Here is a 24383-nt window from a genome sequence, read left to right on the forward strand (position 1 = left end):
CTTTTGACCCAGCAATTCCGCTGCTGGGATTGTATCCTAAGAACCCTAAAACACCAATCCCAAAGAACCTATGCACCCCAACGTTCATAGCAGCACAATTTACAATAGCCAAGAGTTGGAAGCAACCTAGGTACCTGTCAGTAAATGAATGGATCAAAAAACTATGGCACATATACACAATTGAATTTTATGCCGCAGAAAGAAAGAAGGAGCTCCTACCTTTTGCAACATCATGGATGGAACTGGAAAGCATTATGCTGAGTGAAATAAGCCAGGTGTTGAAGGACAAATACCATATGATCTCACCTTTAACGGGAAGCTAAACAACAAAACAAACAAGCAAGCAAAGTATAACCAAAGACACTGAAATAGAGAACAGGCTGACAGTGACCAGGGGGGAGAGGGGAGGGAATCTCAGGGGAAATAGGGGAGGGATTTAGAGGAACATATATAAAGGATACATGGACAACAACTGATAAGGGTGGAAATGAGAAAGGGGGGGAGCATGGGGGTGGGATAGGATGGGAGTAATAGAAAACTGTACTTGAAAAATAATTAAATAAAAAAATTGGAAAAAAAAGAAAACAGCAAGGGTAATAATTATTATATGTTATAGAGGCAATAGTCTTCAGCTGAGTTAAATATCAGCAACCCCGTTCAATGGGCTGCAGAGTGTGATTTGCCAGATTCTCCACTGATCATCCTAAGAGACAACCAGCATCTCATCCAGTTGCTCAAAACCTCAAAATTCCAGTCTTCCTTGGCACGTTTCTTCTTCTCACAGTCCTCCTCCATTATTTTAACAATCCTTCAGGATCACCTTCAGGATATACCATGAATCCTACTCTTTGGTTCCCTCATTCCCAATCTCATCCTATTTAGTGTTGTCAGTGGACTCTTCCCTGGTCTCTTTTCTCACACGGAAACCAAAACTTAAAATGTAAATCTGATTCTGTCTCCCCATGACACTGTAAAGGTTTTCAACCTTCAGTAAAATAAAATCAAAGCTTTTGACACACCTCTAAGCTTCAGGTGACTTGCCCTACTTCTCCCAATGCTAACTCATTATTCTCACACTTACTCCATGCTATTCTTTGAGCATCTCAGGATGTTCCCCACTCAGAGCCCTTGAGCTTGTTTGTCCCTTCCTGGAATGTTGTTTCCCAGATAAGTGTGAGCCTTTTTCTCTCCCGTTATCTCTGTTCAAAGGCTGCATCCTTAGAGAAGGCTGCTCTGGTCTCCTGTTTAAATCCCTCGTGATGCTCACAATTACATCCTTACTCTGCTTGCATTTAACCTGTTTTGTACATGTATAACTTGACACTATGTCTTTACTTAGTTAGTGCTTTTTAATTATTATTTGTAAGCTCCACAGATGTAAAGACTTCAGCTCCAGCTAGAACAGAACATGATCCACACTAAGTAATAAATGCTTATTGAATAAATGAATGCATACATTTTTACTTCAAATGCTGCCTGTTTTACCCTTAGATGTTAACTACCGGGACTCTTGTAGGCAATGAAGTTTGAGAACTATGTTTTTGATAATGTAGCAAGAAAGACAAGGTATTACATAATATACTGGAACAATTTCATCATTCCAGCTGCTCCCGTTGTATTAAAAAGGCTCCTCTGTGTTTTGACCTCACCAGAGAGATCTATAATAAGTGGTTTATGTCCATAAAGACACAGAATATTATGTGTATATAGTCACTTTGACACTTTTCAGAAATTTAATATTATTTTTTTAATGTTTTCCAACGTTTTCTTTCACTTGTCCCAACGCCAAATATCAGTGATTCTCTAATTTCAGGTCCAATATTGACTACAATATTAAATCTTTTTTCCCCTTGGAGTAGTGCCTTAAGGGTTCATTCTGCAGCAAACAGCTTAAAATAGAGTTGCACAGAAGATCATAGCAGCAATACACTTGAAAAGGATTCTAATGATGGCAAAAAGCAAAAAGTAAAGTTCAGAGGAAAATTGCCAAAATATAGAGAAGAACTTACCTTCTATAGATATCTTTTTAAGACCTTTCTATGCTAGCAAAAACTATCACCCCACAGAAAATTTATTATTCCCAGAAGCAGAAGAGAAAGATACTTGCATATGGTGAGCTTAACATTCCTAAATATATTTTTTCTCATTAGCTCTTTATAATTTTTTTCAAAATTATTTTCACTTTGCGTCTAGGCAATAAAAATCAGAGCCAATATTTCAGTGCAAAGTTTGTGGGAGGAAAGGGGTGTTGGAAATTAAGTTAGAAACCCTAGATTTGAAAGATTTTCTCTTCTGCTTAAACCTACATGACCTCAATAAACCATTTAATGCAGTGGATTCAGATTCTTCTTTGCTACCATATTTGTTCACCCTTCCTTCCTGGCATGACCATTTGACCAAAGTTCTCAGTGTATTGTTTTGCCAGGGGCGCTGTAACAAAGTGTCACAGTCTGAGTAGCCTAAACAACAGAAATTTATTTTTGCACAATTCTGAATGCTAGTAGTCCAAGGTCAAGGTGTTAGCTGAGTTGGTTTCTTAGAATGCCTCTTTCCTTGGTGGCCATCGCTTCCCTGTGTCTTTACATCCTCTTTCCTATGCATTTGTCTCTGTTCAAATTTCTTCCTCGTATAAGGTTATCAATCATATTGTGTTAGGGCCTACCCTAGTCGCCATGCTTTAATTTAAAGTCACATCCTGAATTATTAGGAGTTAGGGCTTCAGCATACCAGTTTTGGGAGGGGACACAATTCAGGCCATAATACCGATAATAAGCAGAAGTAATTGTGTGCAACTTTCATTTCATCCACTTCAAAGGAGCTTGTCCTAAATTTGTGTCTGCTTTTCCCTCTTGCTGCCTAGAAATGGCAAAGACTGGGTCCACCTGGAAGGCCTCATGTTGGACGCCCAGTCATGGGGATTGCCAAGACGTCTTCCCCATGTGGAGACTCCCTTCTCAACTTGGACTGTGGTGGAAAACAGAAATAGACTTGAGTTTGTTAGACCCACCTCACTGATGTCTGTTTGTTACAGTAATTCATTGTTCACTCTAAAATATTTAACTCAAAATATTTTTGTCTGAGCCCCCAACTTTTGTCATCTCAAAATGGGAAGAGAAACTTGCTCAGACTGTTGTGATGAAAAATGACATCTGTGTGTGTGAGTACCCAACACGAAGATGGCATTAAACCTCTCATGGGAATGGGTTTCTGCATTCTACTTGGAGGGGAGCCCTATTGTGTTAATGTATACAAAATTGCTTTATATGTTAAAAAAATCATCACTCAAATATGAGAGTTTATTGTTATTAACTTCTTAACCTCTAAACTCTGACAGAATTTAATGATAAGCTTCAAGAAGTCTTTGAAACAGAATTCTCAGTACATGTGATTATCTTTCTTCTTCCAAGAGCACAACATTAAGAACCACTGAATTAAAGGGCCTAATCAGGCTGGCTAAAATCCAGCATCTTCGGGGATTGGCACAAAGGTTGTTCCAGCACAGAACACAGCCTTACAGGACAAGGATGGAAGGGCCACTACTGAAGGAGGATGAGAGAAGTTGATGGAAAGCCTCACAAAATCATCAGGATGCTAGTCACAGACATTTGGAGGTGGAGATGGAGGGATGGACTGGTTCTGAGGGAAGGTGCTACAGCTTGCCCTCTTTGCTTCAGAGTTCACCTATCCTACTGGTCCTTGATCTCTTCAGTCTGGCCTCCCCTCATTTGCCTGTCATATCTCATCAAAAAGGTGCCATCAAAGTACCATGTTTTTGGACCATAAGACACACCTAGGTTTTAGAGAAGGAAAATAGAAAAATATTTTGAAGCAAAAAAATGCGGTAAAATATTTAATAACATAAATAACATAATATTTCACCAATGTAAATCTAAATGGAACTCAACAGCACCATTAACAACCATTATTCCTCCCAAATTTGGCAGTGGGGGGACTGAGTCTTATCGTCCAAAAATGTGGTAACATAGAGATTTTTCTAGTTCAACACCCCCTTGTGTTGAGATAAAGCTGAGATCTAGGGAGAAAAAGGGAGATGCCATGGCCAAGGTCACACTGCTAGTCAGTACAACCAGGCTGGAATCTGGCTCTGTCTTGCTCTGTCCAACAAGCTACATCAGTTACAATGTCATTCCCAAAGGAATTAATAGTCCCCAGAGTGACAATGTTCCACCAACGGGAGACAGCATAGCTCCACCACTCTACCACTTTCTCCTCCATTTCCTCCTCTCTCTTCTCCCCGTCTTTCTCTATTTTCTATTTTTATCCAAGTTAATGACGGCCACAGTTTGAAGAGTCAGCTGGTTTTATAGGCTTGATTCCCTACCCCCTCCACTTTATTTCTTCATCAATTATAGAAACCACTTTCTCTATTGTCTGATTATTTTGGTATTATCATCCAGTGCTCTAAATAACATTAAAGTTTGGTCTAAATAACATTAAGCTTTCAATTTTGGTCATCGTGTATGAACTTCCCATTTTCAAAAATGAATTTTTTTACAATGTCATGGTTTTATTGAAGGTAAACCTCTGTGAAAACTCAGTTAAATTTTACATTTGTGTCTCTGGTAGGTACAACAAAGGTTTATCTCTAGAACAATGGCTGACATCAGGATGTTTTTAATTCGTGTAATTTCTAAGAAAAAATATGAATATATTTTATAAAAGCTGAAAACCAAAATATTTTACTGTCGCCAACATGCACATGGTTTCTGCATTCATGAATTCTAGTGGGAATGTCACTGGAAAATCAAATATTCATTGAGTTCACACTTAATCTGTTTCTTCAGTAAAAGTTCATGGTTGTTTATGTCGTTCCTGCATTTATGGAAGATTTAGGAATAAAAATCTCATGATGTTTTCTATATAAAGTAAGGCATTTACATTAACTAAATAGGGCTTTAAAATTTATTGAATTTCCTTATTGGGTAAAGATGAATTTTTAGCATTTTTTTCTCACTGCCTCTTACCACACATGCATATGCCTCTTGTCCCCACCTCACTCATGCACCGATCTGGAAGTTTAGCTGCGTCATTAGTTTATAATCACATTATTATGACTAGAGTTGTGGAATACAGATACCGAGAATATGGAATCTGGAGCCAAAATGCCTGTTCAAAACCCATCTATACTGATGACTAGCTTTGTGACCTTGGATAATTCACCAAATTCAGTTGCCTTACCTGTAAAATAAAGAAATACTGGTACCCACTTCGCAAGTTTGGGTACTAGTATTTCTACTAGTACCCAAATGAATTAACACATTTAAAGTTTTTAGAATCATGACTGCACCTGAAAGTAATACTTGCATTTTTTCAAAGCTTAGCCATGTTACATATGATCCCCTTTATTTTGCTGAGGAATGTTTCCTCTATAATTGGTGGTTGTCTTGTCTTTTTATACAAGTAATTTGACCCCAGATTTTCGAAGGTGTCCAAATCACCTCTCAAAATAGCCAGGTGCACTCCTGGGCCATGGATTTTACTGTCCTGAAGTCTTTCCTGGGAATTCTGGAGCCGCTCCAACAGGGACGTCCCTTTTTAGGCCTCTTTCACAGCGGCCATCTGGTGGGTTGCACCGCACTTCCATTCTGGGAATTTCTGTAGCTTCTTCCCAGTTGGAATGGCTTGTTTCCTGTAACCATGTCTTTTGTCTTCTTCTTTAGAAAGAGAATGTACGAGATAACTCTTTGAGAGCATCCGTGTCATAGAAGGTTTTCATTCTAATCTCCCTCTTAATGGATAGTTTGGTCCACTTAGCTTCTCGTGTGAAACTAATTTCCATCCGGAATATTAATGGCATTTCTTACTTGCTTTCTAAGCACTACTTTTGAGAACCAAAGCGTCCTGATTTCTGATACTTTGCATGTTTCTCTGTGTGTGTGTTGACCTGCTTATTTTGCCCAGGGTCTTGTGAGGTCTTCTCTTTGTCCCAGGGGTTCTGAAATCTAGTTATGTTGTGCTCCTTCTTTGGTTTGAGTTTGTTTTTTAATTTATTGTTTGGGGGACTAATGAACTGTTTCAGTACAAAAATCCAAATACGTATGTATTTATTTATTTAGATAACTTTCTTTTCTCCACTTTCTCCTCTCTTTCTAGAACATGTATTATTCATATTCTGGAGCAATTAAACTAGTCCTCTGATTTTTTTAATATATTTTTTATTTATTTTCAGATAGAGGAGAAGGGAAGGAGAGAGGGAGAGAAATATCAATGTATGGTTGCTTCTCATGTGTCCCCTGCTGGGAACTGGCCTGCAACCCAGGCATGTGCCCTGACTGGGAATCAAACCGCGATCGTGTGGTTCGCAGGCCCACGCTCAATCCACTGAGCTACACCAGCCAGGGCTGGTCCTCTGACTTTATAACTTTCTTTTCTGAGAGAGAATCTCAACTTGATATTGCAAACCTCTTTTAATGTTATTCATTCAAACTATCATATTTTAAACTTTTAAGTGCTCATTTTGGTCTCTGTTGCTTTCTGTTTCATTAACTTCTGTTCTTGGTTCTTGGTTACAACATTATTTTTCCTTCTTCATGAACTGATTGGATTCACCAAAACCCCGCCAGGAGGGTTTCAGCCTATCCACCAGCTCCCTGAGAGCTGAGTGGGAGGGACAGGCAAAGGATTCCCATGTCCANAGAGAATGTACGAGATAACTCTTTGAGAGCATCTGTGTCATAGAAGGTTTTCATTCTAATCTCCCTCTTAATGGATAGTTTGGTCCACTTAGCTTCTCGTGTGAAACTAATTTCCATCCGGAATATTAAAGGCATTTCTTACTTGCTTTCTAAGCACTACTTTTGAGAATCAAAGCGTCCTGATTTCTGATACTTTGTGTGTTTCTCTGTGTGTGTGTTGACCTGCTTATTTTGCCCAGGGTCTTGTGAGGTCTTCTCTTTGTCCCAGGGGTTCTGAAATCTAGTTATGTTGTGCTCCTGCTTTGGTTTGAGTTTGTTTTTTAATTTATTGTTTGGGGGACTAATGAACTGTTTCAGTACAAAAACCCAAATACGTATGTATGTATTTATTTATTTAAATAACTTTCTTCACTTTCTCTCTCCTCTCTTTCTAGAACACCTATTATTCATATTCTGGAGCAATTAAACTAGTCCTCTGATTTTATAACTTTCTTTTCTGAGAGAGAATCTCAACTTGATATTGCAAACCTCTTTTAATGTTATTCATTCAAACTATCCTATTTTAAACTTTTAAGTGCTCCTTTTGGTCTCTGTTGCTTTCTGTTTCATTAACTTCTGTTCTTGGTTCTTGGTTACAACATTATTTTTCCTTCTTCATGAACTGATTGGATTCACCAAAACCCCGCCAGGAAGGTTTCAGCCTATCCACCAGCTCCCTGAGAGCTGAGTGGGAGGGACAGGCAAAGGATTCCCATGTCCACGGTGTACAAGTCTACACTGTCCTCTTGTTTTCATTGTGGCAGCTCCAGCTTCATTTGCCCTGGTATCTTCCAGTCCAGCAATCTTTATTCTATCATCTCAAAAAACTAAACTCCAGACTTGGCTGACATAGGGGAGGGAAGAGGCCTAGCAGCCCAAATAGAGATCTGAGATTCTGATAGTTTCATAAACATATTTTCAATCAATTATCTCCTTTTTATCCTGCAAATCACCCCACAGTTGACATGATTTATATTGCTGGTTCCTAGGCATTGGGGAGCTGTTTTGTGACTGTTGTCTTACCCTTCTCTTTTCTTATCCATGGAGACTTAGGTGTTAAACTTTTTCTTTCTTTCCTGTTGTTCACTAGTGGGGCTCTAGGGGAGAGCAACGGTGAGCATGAGCCTGCCACCCTGGAATGGAAACCTATGGTCGTTATTTGTGGGTAACCTTACCTCCACGGAAGGTCAGAATCATCTCTAATTAGCTTCACCCAGAGGCTAGGCATTCACTCTTTATGTGACCCACTGGGAGTTTTTTGTATTTAGTGCCCTTTTATATAGTAGGAAATAATCAATATCTATAAATCAGGATATCTGAGAAGACCAAATGAGGTAAGTATGTACATACCTCCATATATAAAGTTCTTAGCTCAGAGTCTGGCACATATTAGGGATTCGATAAACACCAACTCCTTTGCATCCTTTACAATGAGATCATAAAACAATTTTTAAAAGACAGGTGAAGCTGGTATCCCTTACCTTTTCCTCTTCTACTCATAACCCTAAAGACCTGCTCCTCAAAGCTGCTAACATTCTCTCACTGGGATTATAAAATGCTCCCACATTCAGGTTGATATCAAAAAGACTTCTTTCATTCCTACCTATTTTGTTCATGTTAAGGTTCTCAGTATCAGTAATGAGGTAGGACTTGGCACAACACAGGCCCAGTGTTGGAGACCTCACAGCCGAGAGCCTGGAACTGGGGGTTTACTGGGTGAAACTGGCCCGTTCCAACTGCAAATGAGCTAATAAAGCCTGTGTTAGGAAAACAGAGACTGTGTCCTGGAAAACAGGAGGCTATGAAAATGCCCCGTATTTATATAATGTTGGAGAGTTTGTGTTTTTTTTAATTTTATTGAATCTATTGGGGTGACATTGGTTAATAAAGTTACATAGATTTTAGGGGTACAGTTCTTTAATAAAGCACCTGTACTCTGGTCACCACTCAAGTCAGGTCTTCCATCACCGTACTTTGCCACCCTCTTTCCTTCTGGAATCACCATACTGTACATTTACTCTGATGTTCTCCTATTAAACCGGAAAGATCTTCAGGCCAGGCAGGATTCTGTCTCCTTTCCCCCTACTGCACATACTTGGTGGAGGGAGTTTGGTCAGACAATGACAGCGGATGGTGAGTGTCCTGCCCACATCTTCCTAAGTCTAGCAAAGCTCAGAGCTGTTCCCTGTGACCTTCCGCTGCACCATCTTCCATGCTGAAGTAATATTTCTAAGTAGCTCCTTATCTGTGCTTTTCTGGGGCCCCTCATCTCTTTGTAGCTTGATGAAACAAATGCCTTCTTTCTCTTCCCCTCATCTAGATGCCTTGGATTCCTCCATGAGACTGAATACCTTCACGAAGATGCAGCAGCAGGGAATATCTTCATGCACCCCAAGGACCCAGCCCAGGTTAGAGCCAGATCCTGCTCATTCTGCCCTGCTCACACCCCCAACCAACTACAGTTCCTTGAAACCAAAAATTATGTTCATACACGTTTACTCCTGATAGTGGTAACTCCTGTCTAATTACAAGACAATAAGTAAGTTGTACCCTCAGGGAAGGAGAGAAGAAGAGAAACATCAATGTATGGTTGCTTCTCGTGCATCCCCTGCTGGGAACTGGCCCCTACTGGGAACTGGCCCGAAACCCAGGCATGTGCCCTGACTGGGAATTGAACCGCGGTCGTCTGGTTCGCAGGCCCACGCTCAATCCACTGAGCTACACCAGCCAGGGCTCCCTCATCATTATTATTGAATGCCTTTCCTATTTAATGTCTTTCTTAATGTTTTCCCTTTCTGCTGATCTCTGTGCCTATGTCTGATTTATTTCTTATTATACCTCCGGGTCTATCCTGATACTTAGGACATAGGAAGGGTTCAATTTATACTAGTCAAATGAATGAATAAATAAAAATCAGAAGAATAGACCTCTAAAATATTTGGTAAAGATATTTATCCCCTCATCTAAAGGATGAACATAAAAAAGCATCTGAAAATGAGCACATTATAGGAGAGAGCTCATAAGACTTTAAAATCTATCTGATTCCTAGACTGAAAATTTAGAACTCATGATCAAAATAATGTTGGAAACATTTCAGACGACAGAGACTGAAGGGCTCCTAATTTTTGCTGTGACACTTTAGGAATAGATGTCTATATACGTTGGTAAGACTGAGTAATTTTCCAGGGCCAGGTCATTTGGCCAGGTGAGTCATGGTCTTGGTCATACTGTGTATCCTTCTGTATGTTATTTCATCTTTTATTCATCAAATAGGCTAAAGGACAGACCAAGAACAAAAGGAAATGGACAAAAAGGTTATTTTCTAGGACTCAAAAGGAGGGATATAATCTAACTAAGGAAAGTTAACAACACCTACAAATGGTCCTCATTGTTGATGACATAGTGCATTGTAGCTGGTGAGTGTGAAGCTGAACATCTGGACCAGAAGGGAGAAGAGAAACGGCAGGGTGACTCTTTGAGGGCACTTGCCTCTGTGCAGGAAGTGGGCCTGTGTTCACCTTCTTACTTTTCAGGAGGTGCCTCTTTGAAGAAGGCTCTTTCCCGTCACGTTGAGGAGACTGAGGCAACTCAGTGGATTGCCAAGATCTATGATGGGTCATTAGAATTAAGTTTATTTATATTTGTATGGGAGAAGATTTCACATGTGGTCTCATGGTTTGGAGAGAGAATTTTAAGCTTAGGTGGGATGGGGATGGGGGTGGGAGTTCAGATGGAGGATGAGTGAACTGCAGGCCAGTGCGTGCTTTCTTCTTAAATCATCCTTAATTATGTAATTTGGGGTGAGTCATTTGCTCTTTCTTTTGTAAGTCTCAAAATTATCCAGTTTGTGTTTCAGTTTCGACTTCTATGGTTGGGAGCCTTGTAATTGTTCCAGTTTTAGAGCGACCGATTGTTTTGACTCTTAGGATGACTTCAAGGTGAACCAGGAAGATAGAGGCAAAATAAATGCACAAATTGAAACAGAGAGACATATGGTTTGTTCGCAATGGTGTGACTTTGGGAAAGACACTTCTCTGCGGGAAATGCCTTTCCAATCCCTTAAGATTATAACTCTCATTACTTACTTCGTTCTTGTTGAGATGATTCTTGACACCGTAGGTCCTTGGGAACCCAGCCATGTACTGAATAACCATGACAGAGACATTGAAACTCATTTACAGCTTTAAGCTGTTTGTACGTCCTCCCTCAGAGAAACTCCCCATTTTGTCCCAGACACAGAGTGATAAAGTTAATGGAATTGGCCAGTGTTCTGGCTCTTTGTAGGCTCAAGTGCTGTATTTCATTATGAACAATGGAAATGAAAGTGATGTTATAAAACAGAGCTTTTAATATGAGACCCAAGCTCCCATCCCCCAAAAAGCTTGTTGACATTTTGTTAAATTAATAAAGTGCTTATATTTTTATCACAAGAAAGATTAGCTAAATCATTTATATAATATCTCATTTAAATCCTGTGCTTGATCTAGCTATATAATAAATAATAAATTCTTCATCAATCAATTTTGTAGATAACTAAGGAATATACTGTAGTTTTTAAAGTAAAAACATGGAATCTATTTTATCAAAATCGTTTAAAATGTATTTTGCCTTATTGGATAGGTAGATTGTATGCAGCACAAGTTAATCTTTCCTCAGTGAGATTGTGATTCTTACGTTTGCATTTGTCATGATGAACAATAAGATACATGCATCATACATTTTTCTATGCCTTTTTGCTGATTATCAGCTCTAATTTTTTTCTGCCAATTTTCTGTATTTGGGACAAGTCAGAGCAGCCAGTTGCCAGGATGGCACGTAAAGTCCGTGCCATCATTGAAAGTCCGTAGGCTCTGAATGGAGACTCAGGGACATGATAGGAAGGAAGAGAGCTTTAGAATGCTCAGTCATTGTCTGTGAGGCCTTTGCTGTCTACTTCTCGATTTTTCAAAATCATGCTCTTGATATGTCAGGTGTGCATTATACATACTTATGTAAACCCCCGTATATTGTATGCATGCACGCCTTGATGTGTGTGTGTGAATATGTGCATACATGTACATGTAGAGATCCAACATGGCATAGTGGAAGGAGCGTGGCCATTTCATTATCCAACAGACCTCGGCCAAACCCTAACAACAGTTCCACTTATAACTGTATGACCTTGTGCAAGTTTCGCGTTCTTTCTTAGCCTCACTTTTCTTAGTGATTAAATGGGAATAGAAATATTTAGTTTGTAACACTTAGGGCAATTTCTGAGGCATAGAGCTGTCAAAATATTAATTCATTTTCTTTTTTTCTTCATAAATAGAGATGGTCTAGACTTTTTAGCCTGTATCTATTGTCAAACTCATTGCTACTAGAAATATTGAACTTGTTTGCTATTATAATTAAAAGAAGCAAAGTGATTCATTCTATTCAGTTATTACTTCCCAGCTTATTTGTTTGGACTACTTAGTCCAAGAACTGCAAATACACATTACATGTGCCACCTCTTTGTCTCTCATAAGTGATCATGATTCTATTTCCCACTGCGCCTAGATAAAACCTCAGAATTCTTTTCATCACAATGTCAGCTTCTACAACCAATCCACCAGAACTGGTATGTAAGATGAGACCTAAATCCCTGAATTAGTCACTAGAAGGATGATTTCTAAAATTATAATAATTTTCAGAGACACAGAAGCAGGCGAATTAATAAGAGCTGCCTCCAATGTGTTAGTGAGTAGTGACAAGAGTAAACCCAGGATCTGTTTAGAACAGAACTCTTCCATAGCAGAAGTGGCCCAAGCCAGGAGTGATGAACATTTCCCATCACTCCCTTATCATCCTCCGTCATGATGCCAAGACAATAAGCTTGCTCAGCCCTGACGCTGACACCAAGTCTATCAACTATTCTCATCAGTCCTCAGTCAGAAAGGCAGTCCTGTTTGCATGTTCGTCTCATAATGTAGATGTGTTGTTGCTTTTTGTTTGTTTGTTTACAGCTCTAACATTCCAGAAATATATTATTGATCTTTCAATCCAACCTGGTGAGCATCGCAGGTCCTGTTGTGTGTTAAGCATGCAATTCATCTCAGATGCATAAGGCCCTCTCAACTTTCAAGGTTCTCATAGGCATGTGGAGATAGATACACACCCGCAGACACATCAGTGCTGACCACTACGAGAGGTTCCATGAGAGGAGAAGAGCACATTCCTTCGCTGATTCCTCTGTGTGCTCATCCTCTCCGGAACTCAATAGGCATATAGATGGTCTGGTTTCCTAACTAGAGTGAACTCAGAAGTATATATCTTGGATGTTACTAACTAGTAATGTGTGCAAGCTTAAAACAAATCACCTTCAACAACATCATTCCCTTTAAGTCAGCCAGCCCCGGAGGCTAAGCAGACTCTAGAATTTGCAATAAGACATTGCAGAAATGAGTTCTGTGGCTCATTCTTTTGGAATAATCTTTAAATTTATTTGGAAAGGCTATTTGCAGGCAGTGCGCTAAGCACTGGGGATACAGAGGCTAACAAGATCTATGAATGTCTGAGCAGCTCAGTCCATGGAGATAACCAATATGTAAATAAGTAATTAGCATAAAATGGAGACACCAGGAAGCCCCAGCATTTGAGCTGCTATTGGATGGGTGAGTGGATACTCATCAGGTAAAGAAATGACATAAGGGCATGCATTCCCAGAGGAGGAATTTCAGGAGGAAGCAGCAAGTTGGAAAGCCTCAGAGCAACTTATGAAGTAACAGAAACCTGAGTAATCTGCTCCGTTAGTCCTTGTGGATGAGAAGGAGGGAAGGGCAGGAAGGAGGAAGGAGTGACAACAGGACTGGAACCGAGGTGTGTGCAAACTCAAACAAGTCGTCTTCGTCAGCATCGCGCCCTTCATGAGAAGTGGTGGAGTACATGTCAAAGAGGTTATTTAACCATAAATAAGGGAGCCGCTCAGAAAAGTGCAAGCTTGGACAGACATTATACTAATGGACAGAAATGGAGCGTAGCTGGTATTACATTACCTATTTCTCATGACATTACGTTAAGCTGGTGCTGCTAGTATTTTTCCCTATTTTGTAAGGTATGAAACTGAGGCTCAGAAAGGATGTGGGTTGTACAGCTGGGGAATGATAGCCAGCACATGAACAGTTTTGCTTGTGATCTCTGAACCAATGGGATTAGAGAAGGAGAGATGAGAAACAAGACATTCAAAGGGGAAATTGCAGTAGTTTAGGCAAGAGATGAAAAGAGCTGGCACCAGAGCAGCAGTAGCATAGACGAGAGAAGCACAAACTGGTGGGCTATGTTTCAAAGATGGATGCCCCCCCCCTGCCATTTCCGAAGGTGCTAAGGAATACATTCCCTTTCTTTTCAATTCACCCCTATTAAAAATTGAAAACTCTGTTACCAAGTTACTCACTTTTTTGGCTATTTGCAAATAGAACATTCAAGGGTAAAAAAACTCATACCCACAACAGAAAGTTAAAACAAAAATATTGGAATTAAATTCTAAAGCAGAATTCCAGAGAGTTCTGAATAAGCTCAGTATCGCTGGAATGATGTATGCTCTGTTCAATAATTTTCTCAGTCGTTTTCCCAGTGAGGACCTGCTTTACTGCAGCCCTGCGCACAGTGATGGGGAAATAGTGATGGGCTATAATTCGGCAAGACCCAAATGGAGAATCTTTTGCCTTAGGGTGTAAGCTCTCCACGTTACGTGGCAAATAATAAAGTAACAGGTTTTTTTTTGGAGTGTGTAGGTGTGATATTTCATTAAAATATTTTAAAAGTTATCCTCATAATACCTTTTATCCACACCTCATACTCCAGACAATGTTAACACCAGAAGAGAGGTCCCTGGGATGTATTTTGCACATTTATGACAGAACAGATTGCAGCGAAAGACTCTGCTTCTGTGACAATGGCTTTGATTAACACCTATCAAAATAGAAACATCATTTGCTCACTTAAGCATTTGTTAAATAACCCAATCTGCTACTGAATTAGAAGCCAAAAGTCTCTCTCTCCACATGTGCTGGGAGGACCATTGCTACCTCCCCCTTAGACCTGCAGCTGTGGACGGCCCTAGCCTGCGGGAGGCCTCAGGTCAATTCCAGCTCAAGTTTCTAGGAGTCCATAGACTTAGGTGTTTTGTCCAGAGTGGCCTGTGGTGTTTCAGCCATGCTGTCCCATGAATCAAGTAAAAGATTCCATACTGGTACCCGTTCAGATGGTGCCTGTTAGGAGCAATGCCGTACTTGGTCAAGTCTTCACCGCGCAGGCTAACTATTGCATCATCTGCAAGCAGAGTGAGGACCTGGATCAACAGGTCACATTGATGGGAAGGAGTAACTTACAGAATTTCGTTTAAGTGATGCTCAACCACCTACTTTCTCCTGGTCGAATGCTGGGTACTAATATTTAATTTTAGACGAGCTGTAATTATTAGGATCTGCTTTCCTCATATGTGGTTAAGGTCTGTTTGAAGTCTTCACTCTGATTTTGCTCTCTGAGGCCAAAAAGGAAACGTTCATCACTCCTGAATGACGGGCACCTCCCCCGCTGCCTCCCCCACTGCCTCCCCCACTGCCCCCCCCCACCAAGTCTACATCAGGTCTTCTTTTTCCTCAAGTTGGCAACGAGGTTTCCTGCCGCTCTTCAGGTGACACCATTTCTGGACCCCTTGTCATCCTGAACAGGAATTTCTTGCCTCGCTCAAATTTTTCAGGCTTTCTCATTCAAATGTGGTACAAAGAACTGCATTTAGCAAGTATCCTAAAGGATGTCTGACCAATTAGAAATTATAGGGCAGTATCAATTCTTTACTGTTCCACTACTGAAATCTAAAATATCCTTTGTGTTTATCTGACAGCCACATTGATTATTTCTAATAAAGAGCACTCGTGCCTCAGGGCCTTTGCACTGGCTGTTCTGTCAGGAAAGCTCTTTCCTCATATAGTCACATGGCTCCCTCCTCACTTCCTCCCATTCAGATGCCCCCTCTTCTGCCACCCCCACTGAAGCACTGTTCCTCCCCCACTCTCTTACCCCCTTTCACAGCTGTGTTATTTTTCACAGGGAACTATCATCACCTGATCTATAATTGTTATGTATGTATTATTTGTCTCCTTCACAGAATGTATGCCCCACAAGGCAAGAGACTGCTCTGTTTTCTGCTACATTCCTCCAGTAGAGGGAAGAGAGAAGACACTCAACTGCTTGCTGACTGAGTGAAAATGTGATCAGCTACAATTTCTAGAACATTTTCTCGTGAAATGCTGTGAGATTAAGGCTTTGCCCATTCTTCATGTGGCAGGTAACTTGATTTTGTCGTTTAAAAACAGCTTAGCCCTGGCTGGTGTGGCTCAGTGGGTTGAGTGCCAGCCTGTGAACCAAAGGGTGACCAGTTTGATTCCCAGGCAGGACACATGCCTGGGTTGCGGGCCAGGTCCAAGGTTGAGGCCTTGCGAGAAGCAACAGATCGATGTTACACACATCGATTTTTTACTCCCTCTCTTTCTCTCTCCCTTCCTCACTCTAAATAAATAAACAAAGAAATAACATCTTTACAAGTAGCTTATATTTATTGAAAATATTTAGATAATATAAATTAGCAAAAGACCCACTTTGTTTTTTATACCAACACAATATTGTAATAGATACTTTTTCTAGACCTTTTGTTTTATATTTTTCCTAAAATAATATCATAATTTACATATTCAACTTGTTTTTATACTGTATTTTTTCCTTTTCAAAAAATATTTTTACTAAATAAGACCATAAAGTATTTTACTATGCAGATATATCATAATTTAACACAATTTACTTAACCAGTCATTAAGTATCAGAAATGAAGAATATTTGCAATTTATTGTGAACGTGGTATTGTGTCAGTGCTGTAGCTAGATTTATGGGACATCCATAATTATTTCCTTGGTATAAGAACTTGTTGCATCAAGGAGTATAAAATATACATTACTGCTAACAGCTATTAAAATGTACTTAAGTTTAAAGACTCAGGAATTTTTGTTTTTTGAGAGGTTAAAAAAAGACATTTATGTACTAATGATAAAAGTGTAAACTGACGTGGTTGTTCTAGATAATAATTTAATTATATCTATTAAGCAAAGAAAACAACAGTAAGCTACACGTTCTTTTGTCCTTCAAATTTATAACTTCTTTCCATTGGCCTAAAGGAAAAAATCAAATACATTTTTTAAAAGGTTTGTTCCTTCTGTCCTGTTGACATTTTTTGAATTCTGAGTCCATACCCGACACAGGCACCACTGCTATGAACTTCGTACATTTGATGAGTAAATCTTCTGTCTTTATTTACAATGAGTAGGTTGTAGTTTTTTAACAGACTAGATCAAATATAAAAAAAATGTTACGAACTGCTAGACATCTTATTAAAGCTCTCTTTGTTTTATTTTATTTTGTTTTATGATGATTAATATGGAGAATTGAAATGACTTTAGTTAGAGAGCTACAAAAAAAGAAAGACGAGTTTGTAAAGGAATTTTAAACAAGTAAAATATAAAGGAAGGCAGAATAGTGAACAATAATTTATTCCAATAAAGAATGGTCCGACTCTGGCTCAGGATGCCGTCACCCTTACTGACCTTTCTAATTCACTCCTTCGGCTGCTGAAGGACGTCTGTAAGGCAAATGCTAATCCACGTGTCCACTGAGGACAGAAGAAGAAAACAGTCAAATAAAAGATCAAGGTTTGGATAGGAAAGAACTCCTCACCAGTACAGAAGGTAAAGCACATATTAGAATGTTCTGCTAATAAAGTTTATGCAATTCTTATATCATCTTTAAAAGATTAAATGGGTTCATTGTAACAGAGTTTAAGACTACATAACCACTTCTTCCCTCCCTTTCCCCTAACAAAAAGATAAAATAAAACAATAATAGCCTAAAGCAGTAAATTGTTGTTTCTCACAGACTATAGGTCTAGATGAAACCTGGCTCATATTGCTTGGGGCTGGCTAGTTAGTGCGAAGGGTCTATGCTGGGATCCGTGTGGTGTCCAGCAGGCTCATACAGGCTTCTTCTTAGGGAGGAGTCAGAGATACAAGAGAGAAACAGAGATGTGTGAGCACTTTTCAAGATTCTGCGTGCACCATTTGTTAACGTCCAGTTGTCTACAGCAGGTAATATGACCAAGCCAGTCAGTGTGGAAGTCAATTATCAAAAAGCACAGAGGTAGGAAAATGTAGGGAAAAAAACCTGGGGCCATTAATGTTTTACAGTCATTTATGTGAGACTGTCTAGTAACGTCTCTGGTTCACGGGAGGCCTGCAGTGGTTGTTAACTGTATCAGAGTTTATTAGACCCATGTACTTGATGGCGCAAGCATTGTAACACCTGAAGGCAGAATGATTATTTGAGGTGTCCGCCAAGTTTATGACTGTATGAAGACACACTGGAAATTAGTTTTTGTAACTGTAGGCAATTGACAAGATTGATATGTATCTTTATGTAGGAATTTATTATGGCTCAATTTCAGCATCTTCTTGTGGGCCCATGTTGATAATAGAGATTTTTAATGCTCTCATTTGATCTTAATTGTTGTTAGCCTCCTGTATTATATATATATTTTATATATGTGATACATATATGACACGTCTCATATATATGACTTATGTGTCTTACTACAATGGAAGGTAAAAAAAGAAAGGTGTAGCTGCTTATAAGTACTATGAATGTACTTTCTTCAACAACTTTGCCTGATTGTTTTATTTAGATCTTAGCAGTGGGCAACATCTGCTATGAATATACTCAGTATCAAATGTAGGATTCCACAAGATTAAAGAAAACCAAAAGAAGATCTATAAATAAAGTATCTGAAAAAAATAATATGTGTGGAAAAGCGAAGAAAATGGTTGTTAACTAAAAGCATTTTCAAAATTGCCAAAAGCTGATACAGAAACAAACGTAATATTTGGAGCGAGGGGTGTGTGTGCGTGTTGGATAAAGAAGACATGACTTTCCTCCCTGCCAGGTTCAGTTAGAGGAAGGGAGAATTTGGCTGGTTCACAGCCAAATGGTTGTTAATCGGGAGTTTGTAACATGAGCATTTTTGGTCCAGTGAGAAGAGACGAGAGATTAATTGGTCAGGTCCTCTAGGGTGTGGAAGGATTGCTTTAAACCTGCCTCAGTCTTACAGCTACAGTTGTGGCTCTTCACGCAGTAAATAAAATTGTCTCCTCTCTCTCCTTAGGCATCCTAATAGTCATTAACATATGCAGATTGCCTTCTTTTACTCCGGGAAAAGTCCTTTGTGGGAGTCAGGTCATGTAGTATTATTTCCACTTTACTGATGAGAAAATGGAGGATGAGATGCAATCAGGTAACTTGCTCAAGGTGCACACTAGTTGGGGCTGTCACAAATCCCAGATTGGCTTCCCTCCCCCCACCCCCAGCGTGCTCTCTGTCCCTGCACAGGTCCCCACTCCCACCGAAGGCACACGATTGACTTCCCTCGGCACTTTAGGGGAGGGAAGTGGAGGTTCAGGAGGACAATCAGGCAAGAAATCACTGAATAAATATTGAGGAGAGAAAAATGAAAGGTAGCAAGAACTGAGAACCGATGCAGTACTTTGATAGTTTCATTCGATATGTACAGTATTTTAAAGCACAATTTGGCCCCTGTTAGGTTATAAATACAAGCAGATGAGCACCTTTGGTTTAATACTCACCCTTTTATATATTTATGCTGCTTGCTTGGCTTCTGCAGATTTGATATTGCAACTTTGAATCTGAAGTTAAATTAAAAATGCGATGGCACATTTTTAATTTAAATTAAAGTAGGTCAAGAATAACATATTCTTTCGGGTACAGAGGCTGTCTGGTTCATGGGACTGGTGGATGCGGTGGTTTGTGAGGGTCTCAATGGACTAGAAAACGGTGTGCACATCAAGGCTGAAACCCCCTCGGCGAGCCTGTGGAGAGCAGCATCTCCACTAGAGTGAGGTCAGCGTGGTGTTTGGCGTGTGCTTCACGTTCGTTAGAGAGATCAGAGCTGTAACAACACAACACGTTTCTGAAAACTGACTCTGGAAGGAGGAACTGTCATCCTAATCATGTCACGGAAGTTGGGGACTGTGCTGATCACCAAAGCCATCATGTAGTGGTGAGTTTTGAATTTGATCATGTTTATGTCTCAACTTTGGGCACTTGAGATGTCCCTTGGTCTAGAAAACACTGGGAACAAAGGTATCCCATTTGTCTGAGGGAAGAAGAAAATCTTCATAGTCTTAGCTACCTCCATTTTGCAGACTCCAATATACTGTAGGACAGTGTGTGTGGATATTTTTGCAAAAAGTAGTCATTGAGTTCACTAGAATCAACCACATTTTTCTTGATCTACAGACTCACATTGGATATCATCCTCTTTGAAGTTGTGGATATCTTTTGCCCCTACTAATCACTTTATTCCTCTTAGGTTTTTCAACTCATTTGTCTAATAACACTAAGCTTGTAATAAACACACCCCGACTTTCTCTAAACTTAGAACCCCCTGCTAATCTAAAAAATTAGAAAATTGGCAGAAGAGCCTGATAGAAATTATTTTATTTCCAATGACAGACAGTATGAGCCAACCCTTACATAGCATTTACCATGTACCAACCACTGCTGGAAGTGGTTTACATACAACAACTCTCTCAATCCTTAAAACAACTCTACCCCCAACTTCCTACCACTATTCCTGTTGTACAGGAAACTGAAGTGCAGGGGTAAGGTATTCAGGGTGGTGCAGATTGTAAGTGACAAGGCTGGAACTTAAACCTGGGTGTCTCCCTCTTGAGCTCCTTCTTTTGAACATTATGCTATACCTTTTCCCTAGGTCACAGGTGGCAAACACAAGGCCCGTGGGCCAAATCTAGACCTCCACTTTGTTTCATCTGGCTAGTCACCTTGTTTCTACCCAACAGCAGTGCCGAACTCCTTGCCCCTAGTTAAGGAGCAGTTACATTTATACAGTTCTAAAATTATATTCGGCCCTTTGAAGGCAACTGGAAGGCTGATGTGGCCCCTGGTGAAAATGAGTTTGACACCCTGCCCTAAATGAACTGGGTAAGTCATTCACAAATGTCTACTTAGTGTCCTAACTCAGGTTCATCTATTCCTATAATGTCCTTCTTCAAAGTCTCTGCCTGCCAAGGTCAAGTTCAATTTTCACCTCCTCTGTGAAGCCTTACCTAATTTCTCCTAGCCTCCATTCTTTTGCCTCCCCTTGTCACGACACTTATCATTTGGTATTCCTGTCACTTTACACTCATCTCTGTCCTCTGGAGTATAGTCATCACTTTCAGAAAGAAAAATATCATGTAATTTTTTATATTCATAGATCTACAGTGTCTAGGAGAATGTAATGTACATGGTAGGGACTCACTACATAATGTATTGGACATGAATGAATGAAGATATTTGGAGATGCTTGTTGATTAATAAGAGTAGGTTTTAAGTTTCTTTTAACTATTCTATTTAGTGCTAATCTCGGGTCTAATGGGAAGTATTGTCATTAGATATTTGTTTTGATGACTATAGACATATGGGCCCCTGTTTACTTTAAAGTATTATTGTAATGAGAGAATGGATAACCTTAGGTGAATTTAGGTAGCTTCTTTGATCTTCAGTCTGTTGTTTCTGAATCTTAATTAGCTATTGCTCTCAGTAAATCAGCAGTAACCCATGGGTTATTAAAAAGGAGAATAAATGGTTTGCTGCTTTATGAATCTCACGGAGTGCATCTACATTTCTCATATTTCATTAGATGTCATTATTTTCCAGTAATTGCTGAACCTGAAATAATGACATTATACACACATTGTGTAAGACTTCATCTGTAGGTGTTTCTCTGCACACTTACAGTATGAGACTTCTTTTAATTATTTTCTCTGCAGAGTACTCACTATTTTCTCTGCTGTTGCTCTAGGTATTCAGGACTGAACAAATCAGTTATTAGAAAGGAAGCCTGTTTCTTTTTATGCCTTGCCTGGGGGTCTCAACAATCTCATTATTGGAGGAGTGACTTGTAGAAATGTTTAACATCACTTAGATAGATGTCACATGCTCTCCTAGAATAATGAATGTGCTCTCCAGTACTGAGAAGACTGTGTTTGGGATTGTTTTACTCTGACTTCAGCACAGCCTGCAGTGAGGATTTGGTTTGAATCCTAGCCATGTTCTGGCTCAAAAGTGTTGAATCATTTGACCTTGATAACAAGCTCTACAGAATACATTTACAAGGTAAAGGAAAGAATGATTTACATCAGGTCAAAGTTAATTGCAGTCGGTATTTCCTTAAAAATCCATTCCTTATTATTTTAGCTTATGATAGAATAAATGAACTATTTGGGAGAGAAGGAAGGTCAATGCCATATTTAATTTACTGCCATAGGTGAGCTTCCAATTGGGGACTTAATTTAAAGAGGATTTTAATAAAGAAGAAGAGGTGCCTTATAAATGTCTAATTATTCTTGCCTGTCAGATTCTTTTACATGTAAAAAAGGGACACCAAATATAGGCTTCATGAAAAGGGGCTTGGTCTTCACTTGATTTCTTCTGAATCTTCTTTTCAAACTTTTTTGTACTTCACATTTCCCAAAGCCTCTCAAGCATGTGCCTTTATAAGGGCTACAGTACTTTGCAGCCACCATGTATCATTGTGCTTATCGTATCTTATTGTAATGGCTTTTTTTCTTATACATAGGCCCTGCTAGAAGACCCCTTAGGACAGAGATTGTGTCCTTCTAACATTGTACTTGCAGCACTTAGCACAGAGCCTGGGCCACAGTAGCCATTAGAAAGGAATTACTGAATTAATTCATTAATGGTAATAATAATGCCACATTCATGGTAATGATTATAATTTTAGTGGCTAATTCTTTTCTGCAAAATGAAAGAATTCCAGCTTCTAGTCAGATGATTTTTCTACTGGCTCTACCATGACTCAGCTGCTGCCCAAGTCAAGGGCATGTTTTTCAATTCTCCCCAAAGTCACTTCCTTCAAAGTAGCCATATCAGGATGTGTTTCCAAGGACAGCCTCAGTGCTGAAGACATGTCACATCTCTTGTGGGGGTGGGGAGGCTCTCTCTTTGCTCCACTTTGCTATCTTGGCATTAAAGGTAAAATGAAACATTTCACATCTTTCACAAAGTACCCTCACAACTCACCAAGTTCCTTATAACAAGAGTCTTCATCCCTACCCAAAGCTCCTCTCCCTCTCCATTTTGCATCTGTGTCCATGGTTCCTGGTGGGGTACTCATACCTGGTTCTGGTCCCATACTCCACACTGCCTTCTTATCTTGACCTCGCTGAGGCATCAACTTACATATATCACTTTTTCTTCAGCATGGAAATAAAATGGAATATTATTTCCTTGTTAGTTACCTTTCTTCTATCTATCTTTCTTCTTTCATTCACACAGTCATTCACTCAACAAATAGTTTCTGGATCAATATTATGTACCGAGTGCTCTACTGAAGTCTGGGGATACACTGAAGAACAAAGCAGATGAAATTCCTTACAGTTCCGTTCAGCAACAGGAGCTTAGTTAGGCTTTAATTCCACTTAAATTCCACCTAACTGGGATCCATGCCAGGTCCTGAAATGTGGCACACGGGTTTGTCTCTCTTGCTGAGACCTCAACACACAGAAAACTTTCTGTCTATGTATGTTTTGTTTAATTAGGTCAAGGCATTTACTATGTAGTTTGAGGATTTGTGAACACATTAGAAATAGAGAATAAGAAGGAATGAAGCTGATCATATGAACCTTCTCTTAGGCAAAAAAAAGAAGTGCAGAGGGAGATGAGAAAGACACTCCTTAATTGTTATTAGGAATAATCATCTCCTGAAAATTCTCATCCAATATGGGGAAATAGAGGTGGTCTCCATTAGGAACCCAGGAGACAGTGAAGGACTGGTATCTGGAAAAAAAAGACTAACAGAAGGAGCTGGGCCTCAGAGGTCAACTCCAAGCAAAGATGGTCTCCTAATGGCAGGGTTGATGAAATTTGTTGTTCACGAACCGACAGAGTCACCAGTTAATGAGTCCTTTGGAAAAGGAGATATACTTACTAAAATGAATACAATTTTTTTTGCAAACAAAGCCCAAATTCCTGAAATATTTTCTTTAAAGTTACTTGAAAGCCAGGTGACCTATTTGCCAACAGCCTCAGTCAGTCATGGAGAAAAGCCATTTTTGAAGAGTGACTCATCAGAAGAAAAGTGATTAATAGCTGCACACAGTACAGATTGTGCACAGAGGAAGGAAGATCTCCGATGAGCTGAACGTTCCCTAAGAACTGAATATAGGGGATCCAAAAGGAACTTCTTTGCAAAAACCCTGTTACAGTTGCCACCATCTCTCTTTTGGAAAGCTTCTTACGCAAATGGGAAGATGGAAAGATCAATCACCAAAACTGTAGGAGACAAACCTGAATGACACTAAGTGTTGGATTTTTCCTAACGCTGGCACTTGGAAGCTGTTCAGCTCACTAATCACTCTGAGAAGTAGGCTATAGCCCAAGACTGTGAACTATCAGTCAGCTTCTTAATGACCATGTCACTTACCGAAGGGAAGCGTTCAATGGTGCTCAGAGCCAAGGACATTCTATATGCAAATAAGGTATATAATCAAAGATAATTACTTATAGAAAATTTCGCAGGATTATGTCTAT

This window comes from Sturnira hondurensis, unplaced genomic scaffold (genome assembly GCF_014824575.4).
Source record: "Sturnira hondurensis isolate 20B ecotype Veracruz unplaced genomic scaffold, ASM1482457v3 Scaffold0000780, whole genome shotgun sequence".
NCBI lineage: Eukaryota > Metazoa > Chordata > Mammalia > Chiroptera > Phyllostomidae > Sturnira > Sturnira hondurensis.